Below are 6043 nucleotides of genomic sequence, written 5' to 3' on the forward strand. Positions count from 1 at the left end.
ATACAAGGTGTCCTGAAGTAAACTTTTCTTTTAACAGAACATCTGATTGAGTAGTCAAACGACACAACGCAGTCACCACATAATTTATGTCAACGTAATGTCAGCGAGCGTATTTCAACAGAGACCTAAATCGCATTGCGAATGCCCTTGTTAGATTTCTATCACCTCAATTGACATTGCTTTACGTGTTGCCGAATGTTCACGACGAAAAAGACGTGTGTTTCGGTTCTCCGCAATCGCTGTTTGAAAATAAACATTTAGGCTCCGGGTGTTTATACAGAAAAGAGAAACATGCCTGATCCCGTATTTAGTCCTTCATAGATCCTCTTAGCTGGCGATCAGAAAAAAAAAATGGAAACTGTTCCTTACACTGAGCAGATATAATTAGTACCCAGGTTTTTATACTTAAAACGTACTGGTGGGCTAATTGCTTAGTGGTCGTGGAATATGTCAGCGCACTTCGAAACAGCGTCGTAAAACACAATGAACAAGCAAGAGCGCTGTAATGTAACTGTCGGTTTATTGCTGTATATATGCATACATAAATACGCGTTCAAACACTTGCTTGGAGCACTTAAAAGACGAGAACGACACCATGTTTTACCACCCGCACGACGTAAGAAAGAATATGCTGCACAAGAAAGAATAAAGCAGAAAGACAGTGAGGAAAATACACCATGTGACATTGCCGTGTACAGATATATAAGACATTTTTATTTGCCAGATAAGACAACTGAGGGGAACTGGTGAACTGTTTCTTTTAATAATTGACAACGCGTTCCGAAAGAGGAGCCTGATTTTGAGAATGAAGAAGTATGGCCTCAAAGTTTTGATTTTGCTATTACAGGTATCGGATTTACTTATATGTACAACAATTAACAAACAAGGAGGAATCTTCTGGATTTAGCAACGCATACTTCTATGCCGTAGTGTTCTTAGAGACAATTTCTTGTCAAAACATGTAGAACCCATATTGACGAAATACCGAAGCATATTAAACATGTGCGATGAAGAAAAAAAAAACATGTGTTAAAAGGCATCCCTGAAGGCGTTTACAACTTTCTAACAACGAAAGAAAACCTAAACACTCCTTTCGAATTAAGCCAGCAATGTAGCGCGTTCGAGTCTTTGACGACCCCAACAATCTTACCGAAATTAACGTCACCGCATTTGCAAGTATGGACGCCGCTACCTGCACTGAAATCGCCTAGAACGTTCCGTTCATCAAGTGGTTCAAGGTGAGCCAGCACGACTACAGGCAGTAGACGCTGGCTAGCAGTGCGTGATTGGAGACTGTATTTCCGAACCAACACAATCCTGGCCGCGAGAACGTCACATCAAGTGCCGACCGCCATCGGAAGAACCACACTTGAACAGCCTCGGCTTTCGGTCCCTTCCGACGAATTTCAGTCGCCGCCAGTCCACACCAGTCAGAGGATGCTGCGGAGTACTACGCAACACCACGATATTTTCTTGTACAATTACATCCCACGTCATGCGTACCCGCTCCACTTAGTTTCAACCTTGACTTACCTGTCGGCTACGCCTGCAGTTCCAGAGGACATAATTCACGCTATTGTCGCCGCCACCAGCAGCGAGTGCCACGCTTTTTGGTGTACCCAGCTCGTGTACGTGAAGACACGCCCTCACCATTTGGAGTTCATCCACTGCGGCAACAGTGGCTGTACAGATCGTGCGATGAGTCCCTTGTCACTTAGCGCAGCCTTACACCATCTTACACCGTCGCCTTTCCCGCCACAGATGGGAAACTAACTAGTGCGGTCAATTGAAGGAACGGTCAGATTCGCCAGTTCCTCCGCATGTAGTTACTTTAAGAAACAAGGTGTGCATGTGTATACACGATGTAAATGTTAGATAAAATATTACTGCTATTGTGAACACTGCTGCCGCTATTTCGGTTATGAGCCTTCGATTCAAAGATCGCTTAGTACACGAATGTATATTTGCGTGGGATCGCAAACAAACCTTTCATTGAGTTGGAGGCAAAATGTCGCGCCCTGTTGGCGTTTGTTCGGTTTTGGTAGTGATTGGAGGGTATTTTTATAGCCGAGTTCACTATATTGGTCCACGCAACTCACAAAGTTATTGTAGTCATAAATTTCCCACGTGAATGCAGCGCTACACTTGACTGTGGGACTGGAAAGATTCTACTAAGAAGCACGTTGCCAATCGCCATACTTTTTGATTTTAAGAGCGATCAATCATCAAGCCGACGTAGTGTGGCTGTCTAATGATGTGCCTCTACCTGGTCGGCACCGCCATGTTTGTTCCCATGTGTTCTCCAAGTGTCAGGATGGGATCATGCACCGGTCTTGTCGAGCCAAACCAAAATAACGCGATTAAGGACTTGTTGGTCACTAAATTATGGGGTTTAACGTACCAAAACCACTTTTTGATTATGAGCTCGCCGTAGTGGAGGACTCCGGAAATTTCGACCACCTGAGGTTCTTTAACGTGCACCTAAATCTAAGTACACGGGCGTTCTCGCATTTCGCACCCATCGAAATGTGGCCGCCGCGGCCGGGATTCGATCCCGCGACCTCGTGCTCAGCAGCCCAACACTCTCAGACAGCTGTGCTTTCTTGCGCAGAGAAACAAGATTCCTGCCGCTGACCATGCAAGAACGCCAGCATCGAAAGCCGCCAGCGGAAAGAGTACTAACCTGAAGACTCAAGATTCGCGCCCGGGCGTAGCAGAGGTAAGATTCTTCTTTCTGAATTTCCGATGAAGATCAATAACTCGTTGCTCCTGCCCTACACAACAGAAAATTTCGTCATTTTGTGAAACTTCATTACATTGCATTTTAGTAAGTACGCTTCACGTGGTATACTGTAAGCAAGTACGAATTTCGATTTAGTGAGTAAGATTCAAGTGGTATACTGTAAGGAAGTACGGATTTCGATCAAAGGTATTTAACAGCATTTACGTATAATACTTGGGGATCTACCACGTCGTCCGGTTCAAAACTGCTCATTGTACTTATTACGTATCTCATATATCAACCTTGAGTAATTCTTTCCGTCGTGTTGATAATCCGGGACGACCACATTTTCTGGATGTTTTTCTACTTCGAGCGTGCGAGTCTTGTGTGTTGACTTTGAAGCCGCCTGCTCTTTAAAGCTACTGGTACTTTAGGAGTGGTAGCTCAATGTCTTTGGACTTCAGTGTCACACTTGGCAAGATTTTTTCGCGTACCACGATGGCCTCCATGCTGTAACGCACGCGGAACCCGCTCAGTCAATAGTCTTCAACGGACAGAAACAAAACTACGGTCCTTACAATGTTGCGAGCAAAGCATAGCTTATATTATGCGACTGAGGTTTATGTCGCACAAGAAAATGAAGAGCTAGACAAGCTTATTTCGTTTCGCCATGTCGCTGAAGGAGGTGGTCACCTGCAGTGACCACCACTGAGGAGTCCTCTGGAGTGACCACCATGCTTTGCAGGGTCTTATAAGGCAGATTTTTATAAATATTGCTTAGTGCGTAGTATTAGCAGTGTGTGGAAATACAATCGCACTCTGATATTTTCGGAGGGTGCAACAAATCTAATGACAGTGATCATCATCATCATCATCATCAGCCTGGTTACGCCCACTGCAGGGCAAAGGCCTCTCCCATACTTCTCCAACTACCCCGGTCATGTACCAATTGTGGCCATGTCGTCCCTGCAAACTTCTTAATCTGATCCGTCCACCTAACTTACTGCCGCCCCCTGCTACGCTTCCCTTCCCTTGGAATCCAGTCCGTAACCCTTAATGACCATCGGTTATCTTCCCTCCTCATTACATGTCCTGCCTATGCCCATTTCTTTTTGTTGATTTCAAATAAGATGTCATTAACTCGCGTTTGTTCCCTCACCCAATCTGCTCTTTTCTTATACCTTAACGTTACACCCATCATTCTTCTTATCATAGCGGGTTGCATCGTCCTCAATTTAAGTAGAACCCTTTTCGCAAGCCTCCAGGTTTCTGCCCCGTACGTGAATACTGGTAAGACACAGCTGTTACACACTTTTCTCTCGAGGGAGAATGGCAAGCTGGTGTACATGATCCGAGAACGCCTGCCAAACGCACCCCAGCCCATTCTTATTCTTCTGAATATTTCACTCATGATCCGGATCCGCGGTCACTACCTGCCCTAAGTAGATGTATTCCCTTACCACTTCCAGTGCCTCGCTACCTATCGTAAACGAACATTGTTCAACATTGTTAAACCCAACACCATTGCCACTGAGCAACCACGGCGGGTGTTGTTGGTCACTCAATTTGTTGTTCAAGCCATCGGCAGGCGCGCTTTCTTGCGGACATACAACGCTATTCACGGATGATGTTGCATTGCCTACAAGACCGAAATTGGGAACATTTGAAGAGAAAGCCAGAATTGATGTACGAACAGTCGCAAATGTGTTGCAAGGTTGCAGATATGTTTCACAGCTGCACATATCTGTTGCAGTTGTAAAAGAAGTGTGTGGGTGTGCGTGCATCTATGCGCATGTGCTTGTGTGTGTGGGGGGGGGGGGGGCGTGTTTGCGTGTACCGATGCGTCATTTGGCTTCGTTCGTTAGGTGTATATTATTTGACAGCATCACTCATGTTCGAGCACTTCACATGATTGTCGTCTCAAAGGAGGTAGGTGATCATTTATTCTTTTGTTTCTATTTATTTTCTATAAAGGGAAACAGCGTTGACCACCCACTGGTTTCAACATTTCGAAACCCATTCTTCAAAGACCATTAGCTCTGAGACAGTGTGCTTTATTATGAAATCCGTGTAGGATAATATAGACGGTTTACATTGATAACCATATAACATCGGTGGTGTCTGAAGAACCATACAAAATTCACTTGTTCAACGAACCACCATATCTTTTTCTTTGAAAGGAACTGGCCTGAAATATGAATGTTTTAGTCAGATAACAACCGTTATATTTGCTGGCTTTTGTCTGTCCACATCTTGCAGGTACGTACATGGTTATGCAAACATGAGTTATAATGGGCATTAACTGGCAACATTGACCACCCTAAATAGAATTTCTATGAGTAAATACATTGCAATGACAGAAATTATTATTTGATAAATAGACTGTATTTGTGAAGCTAACGTTTTTATACAATCGCCATGGTTTACTATGGTCCGTAAATAGCTGTTACACACTCACATCCTCGTGTATGTGTTGTGTAAGCATGAAGCAAAATCAAACAGTTAAGCTTCATAGCCAAAACAGTTCATAATGTTAGCACTTAGCTGATGCTCGGCTAAGACTAGAGTGACACCACTTTCCTAAGTACGCAGTTGCATATACTCAATGTACATAATTATCGGTCATCCCTGACAGCTGATAGTCTAGTTCACATAGGGAGAAAAAAATAGAGCTAGGTGGACCATGTATTGATGCATTGCATAGGACCGATGTCCGCTGGACAATGAGAGTTGCAGAAGGGGTGGCAATGGAACCGAAGCACTATCGAGAACGGCGGAAATTGTGACAAGATGAAATTTGCAAATTTGCATGATGCACGTTACAATCAGCTGGGTCAAAACGGGGGTATTCGAGATCGCTGGGCAAGGCCTTCTTTCTGCAGTGGATATAACAATGGAAAAAATGACGATGATGATAAACTTATTACGGACTTCTGTCAAATTGTCAGTCAGCATTTAGAATGACAGCATAGGTAATTTTCCAAACAGCGATTATGACACCAGTTGGAATTTCGCAACATATACCATAAATGCGTTATGCATTGCAAGAATTAAGCAGGACGAAATAAAGCCACCAAACAAGACAATAACCGCAGAGATAAAAGTTTCTCTAATTAATGCTATTAATACGCCCATAACATCTATTGAACTGAAAATATTCCCTTTCGGATGCAATAATGTACTGAAGGCTTGTAAAAAGCCAGTCCGCGCTATAAATAAACTGCCCAATGCACACATTTTTTGACAGAAGTCATAAGACCAATTAAAATGCACACAATAAGCAATTAATAAATAACACTGCTTCCTTACCTTCAAGCTTCA

The sequence above is a fragment of the Dermacentor andersoni genome, chromosome 2, assembly GCF_023375885.2.
Source record: "Dermacentor andersoni chromosome 2, qqDerAnde1_hic_scaffold, whole genome shotgun sequence".
NCBI lineage: Eukaryota > Metazoa > Arthropoda > Arachnida > Ixodida > Ixodidae > Dermacentor > Dermacentor andersoni.